Here is a 16,866-nt window from a genome sequence, read left to right as displayed (position 1 = left end):
ACCCAAACAGGACAGTACTGGTACCAAAACAGATATATAGACCAATGGAACAGAATAAAGGCCTCAGAAATAACACCACACATCTACAACCATCTGATCTTTGACAAACCTGACAAAAACAAGCAATAGGGAAAGGATTCCCTAGTTAATAAATGACGTTGGGAAAACTGGCCAACCATATGCAAAAAACTCAAACTGGAACCCCTCTTTACACCTTATAAAAAATTAACTGAAGATGGATTAAAGACTTAAATGTAAGACCTAAAACCATAAAAACCCTAGAAGGAGACCTAGGAAATACCTAGGTATGGGCAAAGACTTCATGACTAAAACACCAAAAGCAATGGCGACAAAAGCCAAAATTGACAAATGGGATGTAATTAAACTAAAGAGCTTCTGCACAGCAAAAGAAACTATCATCAGAGTGAACAGGCAACCTACAGTATGGTTGAAAATTTTTGCAATCTATCCATCTGACAAAGGGCTAGTATGCAGAATCTATAAGAAGCTTTAACAAATTTACAAGAAATAAACAACCCCATCAAAAAGTGGGTGAAGGATGTGAACAGAACCTTCTCAAAAGAAGACATTTGAGCCTGGCATGGTGGCTCATACCTGTAATCCCAGTACTTTGGGAGGCCAAGGCAGGCGGATCACAAGGTCAGGAGATCAAGACGATCCTGGCCAACATGGTGAAACCCTGTCTCTACTAAAAATACAAAAAAAAAAAAAAAAAAAAAAAAAAAAAAGCCAGGCATGGTGGTGGGCACCTGTAGTCCTAGCTACTCAGGAGGTTGAGACAGGATAATTGCTTTAACCTGGGAGGTGGAGATTGCAGTGAGCCGAGATTGTGCCACAGCCCTCTAGCCTGGGTGACAGAGTGAGATCCCATCTTAAAAAAAAAAAAAAAAAGACATTTATGCAGCCAAAAAACATATGAAAAAAAAAAACTTATAATCACTGGTCATTACAGAAATGCGAATTAAAACCACAATGAAATACCATCACAAGCCAGTTAGAATGGCGATCATTAAAAAGTCAGGAAACAACAGATGCTAGAAAGGATATGGACAAATAGGAATGCTTTTTACACTGTTGGTGGGAGCGTAAATTAGTTCAACCATAGTGGAAGACAGTGTGGTGATTCCTCAAGGATCTAGAATCAGAAATACCATTTGACCCAACAATCCCATTACTGGGCATATACCCAATGGATTATAAATCATTCTACTATAAAGACACATGCACACATATATTTATTACAGCACTATTCACAATAGAAAAGACTTGGAACCAACCCAAATGCCCATGAATGATAAACTGGATAAAGAAAATGTGGCACATATACACCATGAAATACTATGCAACCTTAAAAAAAGATGAGTTCGCGTCCTTTTCAGGGACATGGAGGAAGGTGGAAACCATCATTCTCCGCAAACTAACACAGGAACAGAAAACCAAACACTGCATGTTCTCACTCATAAGTGGGAGCTGAACAATGAGAACACATGGACACAGGGAAAGGAACATCATACACAGAGGCCTGTTGGGAGCTGGGGGGTTAGGGGAAGGATAGCATTAGGAGAAATACCTAATGTAGATGACGGGTTGATGGGTGCAGCAAACCACCATGGCATTTGTATACCTATGTAACGAACTTGCACGTTTTGCTCATGTAACCCAGAACTTAAAGTATAATAAAAAAAAGAAACTATTTTTAAATGATATCATGAAACATAGTAGTGTTACTGTTATAATTTTTCTTGGAAGCTGAATTGATTGCATTTCTCCCATTGTAACTTAAGCCTTCTAGATTTCCTTTCTTAAAGATATAGCCAAGTTATTCCTTCTGAAATATATAAAGTGGTAAACTCGCTTTCTTCTTTCTTGGTTTTAAAATTATTTCACAAATTGCATTTGTGAGCTACGAATATGCTGTTGGTGTTGTTTACATTTGAGAGCAGATTAAATATGTTTTCATTTATATTAATTATGAAACTCTGGCATTGGGGAGTGCTATTTGGTTTTGTTTTACTTTTTATATATTTAATTTTTATTCTTGGTAAGATTTGATTATTACTTTGCTCCAAGCTGCTGAGTTGCTCAGAAATGAAATTGACACAGACTCCTTAGTACCAGATATGTTGATTTGAATTAACAACACAGAAGAGTGTTTAAATGAAAATGTAACGTCATTTGATAAATTAACATGTGGGAAAAAAATCCTCAGACTAAAATCTAATTTAACAAAGTTTCTTGAAGTTTGTTTTGTTGAATTAACGACTGGGACACTAAGTTGATTTTGTTGATAATCTTTCAATGCAATAATAATAATAAAGTTGTAAGAGCAACAGGTTACATCCTAACCACGTCCCCTCTGCCTCAGGTACAGAATCTCCAATCTATCTATAACACTGTGTTCCTGGCAGCTATTCTACTGGCAAACTGACAGATCAAGAAAGTTATTATCTCTTATGGAAAAGTCATCTATTTTCTCTGTGGATTAGGCAAGGGACACCTTTTGTGCATCATCTAATATCTTCTGAGAGTAAAATTATACTCTCTATTCCAACCACTGCTGTACCAACCAGTTCTGCATAGGCTTCCAGCACTTTCATGCACATGAACCTGACAGCATCCTACCCCACTGCATCTTGGAGCATTGGTTGAATTTGAGCCGAGTGCTTCCATTCCTGGTCTGATACCACATCATGGGTGACCTATGGGGACTACATTCTATTTATGTGTGTGTAAACTAAAAATGTGGGGGATGGGAGCTGATTGGTAAATACCCCCCTGTTTTTTTTTCCAGTGGACAGATGGTGGCTAGATATGTTTCTTAACCTTCTCCGGTGATGATTGAGGGATGGAGCAACCAATCTCCCATAGTAGAGAAAAACTACATACATTTATTCGCTGTATTTTTTTACTTCACTGTTTTATTCTTGTTCCTCAGTCCTGTTTCCTGGGATTGCATTTATGAATAAAGTACTCACACATAAACCCTTGTCTTAAATCGGCTTTTGAGAGCACCAGCTCTAAAACAAGCCGTGTAAAACTTGTTTCTGCCACTTATATTACCAGTAATGTGTTGGAATTTAATTAGGGCATGTTTCCTCAAAATTGCACCAGGAGTATCACAATAAATGAAACTTGATGTTCATACGGAGTACCATCTATCTTTATCTGGTTTTAATCTTCTTTCAACTGGTATATCTATGACCTTTGTTCTATTGGCATGCAAACAAGAACTTTTGGAGAAATATTGTTTGCTTATGTTGGAGAAAGGCATTTTGAACTTTGGATGTCTGGAAATTTTTTTTTTTTTTTTTTTGAGACAGAGTCTTGCTCTGTACCCCAGGCTGGAGTGCAGTGCCGGATCTCAGCTCACTGCAAGCTCCGCCTCCTGGGTTTACGCCATTCTCCTGCCTCAGCCTCCCGAGTAGCTGGGACTACAGGCGCCCTCCACCGCGCCTGGCTAGTTTTTTGTATTTTTTAGTAGAGACGGGGCTCCACCATGTTAGCCAGGATGGTCTAGATCTCCTGACCTCGTGATCCGCCCGTCTCGGCCTCCCAAAGTGCCGGGATTACAGGCTTGAGCCACCGCGCCCGGCCGTCTGGAAATTTTTTATTAAAATTTTAGTTAATTTTAATTTCTCTGCCGGGCGCGGTGGCTCACGCCTGTAATCCCAGCACTTTGGGAGGCCGAGGCGGGCGGATCACAAGGTCAGGAGATCGAGACCACGGTGAAACCCCGTCTCTACTAAAAAAAATACAAAAAATTAGCCGGGCGCGGTTGTGGGCGCCTGTAGTCCCAGCTACTCGGGAGGCTGAGGCAGGAGAATGGCGTGAACCCGGGAGGCGGAGCTTGCAGTGAGCCGAGATCGCGCCACTGCACTCCAGCCTGGGCGACAGAGCGAGACTCCGTCTCAAAAAAAAAAAAAAAAAAAAAAAAAATTTTAATTTCTCCCCAAACAATAGTGACATTGTCTGATGAAATTCACACCATATTTTCTTCTCTGTGCAATCCTAAATATTATACATAGAAGAAATAAATTTTAGTTTGAGCCAGGGTTTAAGTTGAAGATGGCTCAACTTGCCAGTTTTGCAAATCACCACAATTTCTTTCTCAAACCCAATTCTGCATCCTGTAATTTCAGTTTTTCTAAGTGTTATGTAGAAGGTATCATTCTAAGAATAAAAATAGTTGTGAATGTACATCTGGAATAAATACATATATAACTTACTGCAGTAAAGCTTTAAAAGACCATAGGCTAAAGTATTTATATAAGCCCCCAAATTATAAAATGGTCACCCTAGTGATATATGGGTAGTATAGCACTTTATTTATATAGTTATGCAATTTCTTATTCATGTTATTAAATATATTTTAGAGGACAACTTGAAGTTTAAGATAATTACATAGTTTCTTATTTTATTAAGAGATATAAGAGGATTTTGAAGTTTAGGGCTGAAAACCAACATCTCAGTCACCTAGAACATTTGAATTTATTGGTTGATCAGTGTGATGGTTGAGTGTTAACTTTGCTGGGTGTCGTGGCTCACGCCTGTAATCCCAGCACTTTGGGAGGCCGAGGCAGGCAGATCACTTAAGGTCAGGGGTTCGGGACCAGCCTGGCCAACATGGTGAAGCCCCGTCTCTAATGGAAATACAAAAGTTAGCCCTGCATAGTGGCTCGTTCCTGTAATCCCAGCTACTTGGTAGGCTGAAGCACAGAATCTTCTGAACCCAGGAGATGGAGGTTACAGTGAGCCAAGATCGCACCACTGCACTCCAGCCTGGGTGACAGAGCAAGACTCTGTCTCAAAACAAAAACAAAAAAAGTGAGTATTAACTTGGTTGGATTAAAGGATGCAAAGTATTGTTCCTGGGGTGTCTGTGAAGGTGTTGCCAAAGGAGATTAACATTTGAGTCAGTGAACTGGGCAAGGCAGACCCACCCCCTGTCTGGCTGGACGCCATCTAATCAGCTGGAATAAAGCAGGCAGGAGAAGATGGAAGAGCCGACTTGCTGATTCTTTGGCCTTGATCTTTCTCCCATGCTGGATGCTTCCTGCCCTTGAACATCACACTTCAAGTTTTTCAACTTTTGGACTCTTGGACTTACACCAGTGGTTTGCCAGGTGCTCCCAGGCCTTTAGCCACAGACTGAAGGCTGCACTGTCAGCTTCCCTACTTTTGAGGTGTTGGGACTTGGACTTATCCACCACTGGCTTCCTTGTTCCTCAACTTGCAGGCAGTGGGACTTTACCTTGTGATTGTGTGAATCAGTCCTCCTTAATAAACTTCCTTTCATATATACATATATCCTATTAGTTCTGTCCCTCCAGAGAACTCCAACTAATATGGTCAGTTTTCTGGCTATTTGAAAAACCTAAAACATTATAGAACTCAGAAAATGACAGCATAGTTGGTAGATTATAAAGAACATTTGAAAATAAGTATAAAAACTATTGGGAAGAATAATACTAAAAATTAATATTAAGTATTTTATAAAGTAGGCACTGAGATAAGCACTTTATAGGGAGGTGTTATTATTAGCTCCTTTTATTTTTTTCTTTTGATACATTTTAGATTTATTTTTGAAATTGCTAGATGAAATCGTGTGTATTTATTGTGTACAACATGATGTTTTGAAGTATCTATATTGTGGTATGGTTAAATCTAGATAATTAACATACGCATCACCTCACAAAGTTATTTTCCTGGTATGAACACTTAAGGTATGCCTCTCTTAGCATTTTTCTTTTTTCTTTTTGATACTTTTTTGTGGGGGGAGGTGGGGTTTCATTCTGTCACCCAGGCTGGAGTGCAGTGTTGTGATCATAGCTCACTGTAGCCTTGAACTCCTGGACTCAAGCTATTCTCTCGCTTCAGCCTCCTGAGTAGCTGGGGCTATAGGCACATATCACCACATTCAGCTAATGGTTTAATTTTTTTGTAGACATAGGGTCTTTGTATGTTTCCCAGGCTGATCTCTAGGTCCTGGCCTCGAGTGATTTTCCCATGTTGGTCTTCAAAAGTGCTGGAATCACAGGAGTGAGCCACCATTCCTGGGAAGCATTTTTCAATAATACAACTTATCATCATAAATTGTAGTCACCATGCTATACAATAGCACTGATGAACTTATTCTTCCTATTTAACTGTAATTTTGTATCCTTTCACATATTAGCAAATGCCTCCCTCCCACCCCCAACCTTCCCAGCCTCTGATAATTATCATTCTACTCTATATTCCTATGAGATAAATTTTTAAAGATTTTATATATGAGTTAGATAACATGGTATTTGTCTTTATTTGTCTGATTTATTTCACTTAACATAATGTCCTCCAGGTTCATCCGTGTTGTGGCAGAAGACAGGATTTCTTTCATTTTATGGTCAAATAGTATTCCATTGTATATTTATACCACATTTTCTGTATCCATTCATCTGTTGATGGACACTTAGTTTGGTTCCATATCTTGGCTGTTGTGAATAGTGCTGCAATAAAGACAGGGTTGCAATTGTCTCTTTGACATGCCGATTTCATTTCCTGAGTGTATAGATACAGTAGTGGGATTACTGGATCATGTGGTAGTTCTATTTTCAGACTTTTAGATGTGGGAATGTAAAATTGTCCATCCTACACTCCTCAATTTATCTTTTATTATTATGCTATAACCAGGTACTATGATCTCCACCTGAATATTTTAGCTCTTATGAAGGAATTTTTGTGCATGGATGGATGTTCAAATTGATATTTCTGTGGGGGGATGATCACTGGAGAGTTCTATTTTGCCATCTTCCTCTGCCTTCCTGTTAGTCCCTTTTTAAAGATGAAACAATATTGAAGCTTTAAGAAAGTTAATCAGTTTGCTTGGGTTTATTATTGAGCTGTTAAGTTGCAGAACTGAAATGGCCACTTGTTTTCAGACTCCAGTTCTAATACTCTGAATGGCTGCTTCCCTAGAGAAGGCCCAAACGTGGTATCACTCTCCCCAGGACAATCCGATTGTGTGGTTTGCTGACCAAATTGACATTTGGTGGCTGTGAAAGCTGACTCATCTGAAACAAAAAACTAAGGACCGTAAGAAAACACTCAGAGAATGAAAAAGATTCATAAGATCCAGGGGTCAAAGAGAAAGAAACAGAGAGAGGAAAAGTAGAAAGAAAATAGAAGTGAGAAATAAAAGGAGAAAAGTTTCTATTAAATAGTATAAATGGTAGCAGAATGTCCATGGCAATAGTGATTTTTTAAAAATTATAGCCTAATTTGTGGGAAAGAGGTAGAGTTATACTGACCAGTGGTAAGTGGATCTATTATTCTCTTACTGGCTGATAGAGTACAAATTAATAGTGGATTTTAAATTCCATACATTGACCTTCCTTTATTTAAGACAGAAAGGCAGTTTCTATTAAACTGAATCTGATGCCTATTTTTATTAGAAAACTTTGTCATATAGAAAGTTATCCTTCAGATACCTGCAAATTTGTACCACAGCAAATAGCACTTTCTTTAGTGATTCTGATCTTTAGGTGTCATGATTATTCAAGGTTCCTGGCATAGAAAGCATCAGGAAAACTTTGATATGATGCTTCAAGACATCCTGCATTTCCAATGAGCTAGCACTTTTAGTTCTTAAACAAATATGACTCTTAGAAGTAATCCTTCTATTTTTAAATATTCTTTTGATAGAAAAATTTATATTTCAGCCACAGTAAATGTTGTCTGACTATTGGAAGCTTTATTTATTTCAAGTTATATAATATTATTATTAATAAACATTAATGGTAGTGTACTCTAAACTTAATTCCATTTTTTCTCCAAAAAGTCATTCCTGAAATATTAGTTACTATATGTAGATCAATTATATTCCCTTTGATGGATTCTTTGCTTTTTACTTTATGATTATAACACATATTATTTATTAACTTCCTCCCACGGTTTCCTGTTCCCTGTGCCTATGTAAGTGTTCCTCTGGTATACATACCTAGAGACTGGGTTGCTGTGTAAGAAATTAAATGCATGTATTATTTTACTAAGCCCTACCAGATTTTACTCAAAATATGTACACACATTTGCAGTACTATCAGCAAGGCAGAGGCAAGATTTCATAAATATTCTCTATGTGCTATTTAATAGGCAATTTCTACCTATTTAGAGATATAAAAGGAGACATTGTCATTCTATTTTACATTTCTCTTATTAGCAAGATTGAATATTGCTTGTTACAATTATTAGCTATTTGTTGCTTTCCCCTTCTCTGCATTACATATTTATTGTTTTGTTAGCAATTTTCAGTCGGATTTCCTGATTTGCTCCTGCTAATTTATGGACATGATGTGTATTATAGATATTGTTCTTTACTTGGGTAATTCATATGGTGGGTAGCTTCGTTGAGATGTTTACTCATCTGTTTACATTATCTACAGTGTACATTACTCGAGGGAATTTTGATTGTGATTTAGTAAACCCATCAACTTTTAAATTTCCTTTTATACATGCTTCTAGTCTTTAAAAAAAATATTTCCCGGCCTGGCACAGTGACTCACGCCTATAATCCCAGCACTTTGGGAGGCTGAGGCAGGCAGATCACTTGAGGTCAGGAGTTCAAGATCAGCCTGGCCAACAAGGTGAAACCCCCTCTCTACTAAAAATATAAAAATTAGCTGGGCATGGTGATGTGGACCTGTAATCCCAGCTACTCAGGAGGCTGAGGCAGGATAATCACTTGAACCCAGGAGTTGGAGGTTGCAGTGAGCCAAGATGGCACCACTGCACTCTAGCATGGGTGACAGAGCAAAACTCCATTAAAAAAAGAAAAAGAAAAAGAAAAAAAAAATTCGCATTATCAAAGTCATACAAATGTTCTTCTGTTTTCTTACAGAGTTTTACCTTTCACACTTAGGCTATTATTTATCAAGAATTTACTTTTTATATGGTAGGAGCTGAGGATCTTTCTTTTTCCTCTTCATGAAGTGTTAAAATATCCCCAAGATCATTTAATACTCTTTCCCAATTTATTTGTTGTGCCATCTCTACCATTTGTTAAGTTTTAACATTGTTCTCTTTATCTGTTCTTGTCCCAGTATATTTGTTTCAGTTACTGTCTTTTGAAATGTTTTAAACAGGGAGATTCACCTCTCTTTGTCCTTGAAAAATTTTATCCTATGTATTATCAGACCTCATACTTCCATAAATTCTAGGGAGAATTATTGCTGAGATATTCTTAAAATTTTATTATACTTATTCAAATTTTATTACACTTATACAAATTGTATAATTTGGGGAGAATTCTTTATGATGTGATGCTCTCTTAACAATGAACATGGTATATTTGCTTAGGTCTCTTTAGGTGTTTTTAAAAAGATTCTTTAGTGAAGGTCATCTTATACCTTAAATATTTCCTTTAAAAGATAGTGATAAATTATTATATAGTTTTTATTTTAAAAACATTAAAAATACATTTTATAATTGGTTATTTCTGCTATAGAATAATGCTAATGATTTTTAGATTTTGGATTTTGTATCCTTGCTAACTCATTATAAATTTTTATAACTTTTTTTTTTTTTTAAAAAAACAGGATCTCTCTGTCACCCAGGATGGAGGGCAGTGGTGCAATCTTGGCTCACTGCAACCTTTGCCTCCCAGACTTAAGGGAACATTTCACCTCAGCGTCATGCATAGCTGGGACTGCAGACATGCACCACCACACCTGATTAATTTTTGTATTTTTTGTAGAGACAGGTTTTTGCTATGTTGTCCAGGTTGGTTTTGAACTCCCGAGCTCAAGTGATCTGCCCCCTCTCCCAAAGTGCTGGGATTACAGGCACGAGCCATGTCCAGCTTTTATAATTTTTCTTTTGGTCATGATAGATGTTCTATGTGAATACTCATATTGTATACAAATAATGTCAAAATCGTTTTTTTACTTTCTTGAATATTATTCTTATGCATTGGACAGGACTTTCAGTGGTTCAATGATTTTTTTCTTGATTTTAATGGAAATTATTATACATTTTTACATTAAATATGAGATTAGAGATTTCTCTGTACATTACTTAAATCAGGTTTTTCAAATTTCATTTTTCTCCATATTTTCTGAAAGCTTTGGTTATGAGTACATAAAATTAATATATGATTTCTCTATCTACTAAGATTACTGTGAACTTTTTCCTCTCCTATGCTCTATTAATATTATGAATAAAATTTTCAGATATTTGAGAAATCTATTTTGGGACAGGTATTCCTTGACATGACTCCTTGTTTTTCTAATATACTGTTGAATTCAGTTAACTAGTATTTTAGTTAGTATTATTTTTGGTCTTATTTCATAAGTGTAAATGATCTGTAATATTCTTTTAATATTCTTTGATTTTTTTGTGTCAAGATTATATTAGTCTCACAACATGATACTGGTACAAAAACAGACACATAGACCAATGGAATAGGTTAGAGAACTCAGCACTAAGGTTGCACACCTACAATTACATGATCTTTGATGAAGTTTACAAAAATAAGCAGTGGGGGAAGGACTCCCTATTCAATAAATGGTGCTGGTATAACTGGCTAGCCACATGCAGAAGAAGAAAACTGGACCCTCTGCCTTTCATGACATACAAAAATCAACTCAAGATGAATTAAAGATTTAAATGTAAGACCTCAAACTATAAGAACCCTAGAAGAAAATCTAGAAAATATAATTCTGGACATTAGCCTTGTCAAAGAATTTATCACTAAGTCCTCAAAAGCGATTAAAAAAAAAAAGCAAGAAAAAAATGACAAGTGGAATCTAATTAAAGAGCTTCTACATAGAAAATAAACTATCAACAGAGTAAACATATGACCAATGGAATAGATGAAAATGTTGGAAAACTATGTATCTATTAAAGATCTAATATCTAGAATCTATAAGAAATTTAATTCCACAAACAAAAATACCAAATATCTTTATTTTAAAAATGGGCAAAAGAAATGAACAGACACTTTGCAAAAGAAGTCATATAAGCAATCCACAAACATGAAAAAATGCCCAATGTCACTAATAATTGGCTAAATGCAAATCAAAACCATAGTGAGATATCATCTCACATGTCAGAATTGCATTATTAAAAAGCCAAAACACAACAGATGAGGCTGTGCAGAAAAGGGAACACTTATATGCAGTTTATGAGAATGTAAATTACCTCAGCCCCTGTGAAAAGCAGTTTAGAGATTTCTCCAAGAACTTAAAACAGAATTACCATTTGATCCAGCAATCTCATTACTGTATTTACATCCAAATGAATATACATTTTTCTACCAAGAAGACCCATGCACTTGTATGTTTATTGTAGCACTATTCACAATTGCAAAGACCTAGAATCAACCTAGATGCCCATCATTGGTGGATTGGATAAAGAAAACATGGTACATATACAATATGAAATACTATGCAGCCATTAAAAAGTGAAATTATGTCCTTTGCAGCAACATGTATACAGCTGGAGAACATTATCATAAGCAAATTAGTGCAGGAACAGAACACCAAATACCACATGTTCTCACTTATATGTGAGAGCTAAGCATTAGGTACTCATGGATACAAAGATGGGAACTATAGACACTGAGGACAATGAGGGGGCAGGAGGGAGGGGAGCAGGTCTGAAAAACCCCTTATTGGGCACTGTATTAGTCTATTTTCACACTTCCCTGAGACTGAGTAATTTATAAAGAAAGAGGGTTAATTGACTCACAGTTAACTGGTTAATTTATAAAGAAAGAGAGTTAATTGACTCTCATGGCTGGGGAGGCCTCAGGAAACTTACAATCATGGCGGAAGGGGAAGCAGGCACATCTTACATGGTGGCAGGTCAGAGAGAGAGCTAGCAAGAACAGGGAAAACTGCCTTATAAAACCATCAGATCTCATGAGAACTCACTATCATGAGAACAGCAGCATGGGGAAAACTGCCCCTGTGATCAAATCACCTCCCCACGATCCCTTCCTTGACACATGAGGATTATAAAAATTACAACTTGAGATGAGATTTGGGTGAGGAAACAGAGCCAAACCATATCAAGGACAATGTACTATGCTTATTATCCGAGTGACGGGATTATTCACACTCCAAACCTTAGAGTCACACAATATACTCATATAACAAATCTGTAAATGTACCCCCTGAATCTAAAAGTTGAAAAATGAAGATAATATTAGTTTCAAAAGTTTTTTTTTATTATTTTATAAAAGAATTTATATACATTAGGAGATATTGTTCTTCAAATGTTTGTGGAATTTACTTTTCAATTGCTGAGTACAGGCTTTTTGCTAGGGTGGTGGTGGCTTGAATGGAAAGCACTAATTTATTTTCTTAAATTATGTTACTTTTTAAAGTTTTCTATTAATAATTGAGTACTATATTGATGTTTCATGTTTTTTAAACAAACTTTTACTGATTTTCAACTTTATTGCATAGTTTTTAATAATATTCTTCAATTAAAAAATATCCTTTACATTAGCTTTTTGTACTTTGTTCTAGTTTTACTGTCTCTTTTTGATCTGACCTGTCAGACATTTTCAAAGACCAAGCTTCTGCTTATTATTTCTATTTTTTCTTTGTTTTGTTGATTCATGATATTTTATTACTATTATTTCCTTCATTTTGGTTTGAGTTTACTGTGTTCTTTTTCTTGAATTTCTTACATTTACTATTTTGCCTTTTTTCAACTTCATGAGTTTGATTTAATTTCTCTTGCATCTTGGGTTTGTTGTTCTCATTTATTTTCAATCTTTGTTGTTTTGTGATAAATGTATTTACAGCAAAAATTTTTTCTTTCTTTTTTTAGTTGCATCTCACATATTTCGAAATGTAATACTTCATTGTCAAGAAACAATTAGATTATTTTCTCAGTACATTAGTGGTATGTGTATTTTAGAAATTTCTATGCATTTGGTTGTTTTAAAGCTATTCTAAAAAATTTTTCTCCGATGTTTTTGCGCTGTTGTTTGAGTATATATAACCTGTAAGATGTGGATTCTCTGGACACAGTATTTGTGCATGTTACATATGGATTTTTAAGAATGTTTCTTTTATACATAAGAATAAACTTTATTCAGGGAATATTGGTTGAGGTTTTCCTTTTTAAAAAAAAATTGTAAGAAAAGAGGTTTAAGGCTGACAGTTCTGCAGACTGTACAGGAAGCATAGCATTGACATCTGCTTCCAGTGAGGACCTCAGGAAACTTACAATTATGGCAGAAGGCAAGGGAGGAACAGCTGTCTCACATGGTGAGAGTGGGCCTGTTTTTTATTTTGCTTTACATTTCTTTATCCCTCTCCCTTCATACTGTCTCCACATACACAAGCTCACAAGAATATGCTCAGTGGTTGTGATATTTAAATATTTTATATTTTCAAAAAATCTTCTGCTAATTTTAGCAATTTGAGAGTGATATGCTATAGTTGTTCACATGATAATTCAGGTACTTAGGCACCTCAGGTCTAGAATTACTCATTAAACTCGACCTCGATGCAAAGAAACAATGAAAAATGTAATCTTCTTGTATGCCCAGGTGGTCAGTGAAAGCGTTTGGTACAAGCAGAAAATTTCCTCTGCCACAGAGCCCTTTCAAAGTGAGGGTAAATCCTCCTTTAGTTTTGGAAAGATTCTTGGTTATAATTTCACCAACTTTTTAATATTCTTTCTTTACTCTTTATTTTCTCTTTTAGTTTTCCAATTGAATAGATTTCAACACTTCTATTTTCAAAAATTCTTGTCTTCTTTTATTCTTTATGTTTTTCTTCTACTTTATCTTTTTCTTGTGCCTTCTGGAAAAATTCCATAACCCAGTATTCCAGTTAAGTAATGCAATTTTGGATATATTTATTCTGCTACTCCATTGAATTGTTTCAAAAATCTTACCTCAATTTTAGAAATATCTGATTGTCTTGCTGCATTATTTGTTTCAAAATCTTACTTCCATTTTAGAAATATTATCTGATCATCTTACAGCATGCTATAAATATGTCCCTTTTACTAGGTATGTATATTTTACTCTTTTAAAACTTGTTTTAAATTTCTTTACTGTTCCTTTTAGTTAATTTTCCTCAATTAAAAGTATTTCCATTTGTTGTCTTCTAGAATAGTTCTTATCCTATTTAAATGTTTCTTAATTTTTCCTTATGTGCCTATCTCTGTTTCTTGGAAATAAAGGAAACAATGGATAACCTGGCCTGCCATCTATTGGGTGGATATAAATCTTAATGGTGAGTTGAGGATTGCATTCACCACTGCCTTTCTTCCCTATCAGAGAGTACTTTCCTACCCAGTCTCTCTACCCAGCAGTCTCTCTACCCAGACTACTGCTCTTGTTCTGGGGTGGCAACTTTCCTTGGTATTTCTCCATTTCTAGGACATATGAGGATTCCTCAGGGGACAGCTGGCTCTCCAATCCTTGTTTCGTCTTTCTACACCAACTGAGCCTCACCGCTGCCCTCAATCCTGTCCTGCAGCCTCCAGTTAGAGATCCAGGTTTCCTGCCCTGTGTTACTAATAAAACGGGCAATGACTTGGGAATAAAGATTTCAGGATAGTAGATGGAAGGAATTTGTTGCCCTTAGCAATACGAAGATGTCTGATATTGTGAAGCAGTATGGTGTAGTAAAAACACCTGAGATTAAAGAAGAGAGGAATCTATTTCTATTTTTTCTTTTATTCATTTATTAATTCATGCATCTGTTCATTTATTTAATGGATACTTACTGAGGACCTATTATGGTCCAGGCACTGTTACATTGCACTATAAATTCAGTAGGAAGCATTTTTTAAAAACTGCTTTTATAGTTTGGAGATGTGGGTAGAGGATTCTATGTATAATTTATTAGGAGAGATAAGTGGTATTAAGGAAAACAAAACAAGTATATAATAGAGAATCTCAGAGGGTAGGAGGGCAAGATTTGAGCAGAGACCTGAATGAGGAGAGAATGTGAGTGTGTTCACTCAGTCTCTACCACTTATAAGCCTTGAGACTGTGGGCAAGGTTTGCATGTGAATCGAATAGGACAATGTTTGTGAAGACACATCGCATGACACTGAGTAGGCAGTCAAGAAGTCAGAGCTACTAATAGTATACATTATTAATAAATCAAACTAATAATTGAAATGCTTTTTGTACATATCAACTAAGTTTCCTGTTCTTAACAATTATCTCTAATTTGTTGGAAATTCCAGAGAGATTGGCAGTAACCAAGTAATAAACCTTCTTATTCATTTTGTTTTTATATTGGAAGGTCATTAGTCACAGTCTTAAATATGGACAGTAAAGTTAAAAAATTCGATCAGCAGGAAGTGATGGATCTTAAAGGCCATCCAAGAAAGTTTATGAATTTATGAACTTTATAGTGAGAGGATGACTAACAAAGTCTAGCTAAGTACTTTCTGATTCTAGAAAAAAAATAGAGAACTTTCTCTCTATCTTTGCTTTTCTCTCTAATATGTTAAATTAGCAGAAGACTTAGAATAATTTGGACATAGAAACATTATAACCAAACTCTCCAGTGCTTTCAGGATTTTGATGTGCATAAATATATGCGGGAGCTGAAAGACACCCATTCCATTTTCCAACACTTCCTTTGCCCTTGTCCACATAGACATTGCACATCTCATTGCTTTGTAGTCACATTTGACCAAACAGGATATTAATTATGTGTCTTAATCTCCTATCGTGAACTTCAGAATGACTGAGTAAATTGACTTCTTCATAAGTCTGCCAACTTTAAGAGTTGAAGGTTTTCCACCAAAGAAGAACTCAAAAGTTTGGACCAACCTGTGTAACATCACTTTCTAGAGAAGTGTCCAAAATATTTGGAGAAGGTTCAACAGTGCAATAAATGTATAACTATTGAACTTTGCTACTTTAAAGGAAACAGTACTCATTTAGATGGGTGATCCAAATTTTTACTTTTTTCTGCAAAGGCAATTTTACCTAGATTGTTATATATAAAATATTAAAAACAGATTTTATTTATTTTATTTTAATTTGGTGGTGAGGGATGGTAATGGTGAAATACCCACATGCCATCTACTCAGGTTTTCCCTGACTTGCTAAGGCAGCCCCCAGGGGTCCATGGAATGTCATTTGAAAACTACTAATTTAGATATCTGATTTCTCTAACTCTAACTTGCAGGTAAAGAAGACAGTTGTGGTCTCCACTGATTGTTTCTCCATCGCATGAGTTTACTATCCTAGATGAATGTATTATCACCTACTATAAATTTTGGTGGTTGAGGAAAAAGACAAGGATATTTAAGTGTTATAGTGAAGCATTTAGTAACATGTGCAGCTTCCTAGCCACTCAACAATCTCAATTAGAGAGTAGATTTACTTGAGATGGAGTGGGTGAAAGTTAAAAAATAATCATTCCCTCCCTGCACTAGGTACTTGCCTAGGCATAACAATTTTGCAAGGCTGAAATATTTTACTTATGCATAATTAGTTGTGTCCACATATCCTATCTTTATTCATTGATTCAGCATACATATATTTATAAAACCCTATATATTGAGATTTGTATGAGGGCTTAAGTATTAACAAAAAAAGAGAGAGAGAGAAAGAGATAAGTTTCCAGGCTTTTGGCACTTAGAGAAATTATACAATGTATTTTACATTTAAATATTTATAATTATGAAGGAAAAGTATCTTTTGGCAGAGAAAGTCATTATTTTCAAGTTGGCTAGAATTACTAGAAAAAGTGCTTTGGGGGAGGAGGTTCCAAGATGGCCGAACAGGAACAGCTCCAGTTTGCAACTCCCAGCATGAGCGATGCAGAAGATGGGTGATTTCTGCATTTCCAACTGAGGTACTGAGTTCATGTCACT

Source organism: Macaca thibetana, chromosome 15, assembly GCF_024542745.1.
Source record: "Macaca thibetana thibetana isolate TM-01 chromosome 15, ASM2454274v1, whole genome shotgun sequence".
NCBI lineage: Eukaryota > Metazoa > Chordata > Mammalia > Primates > Cercopithecidae > Macaca > Macaca thibetana.
This window is presented reverse-complemented; position numbering follows the sequence as displayed.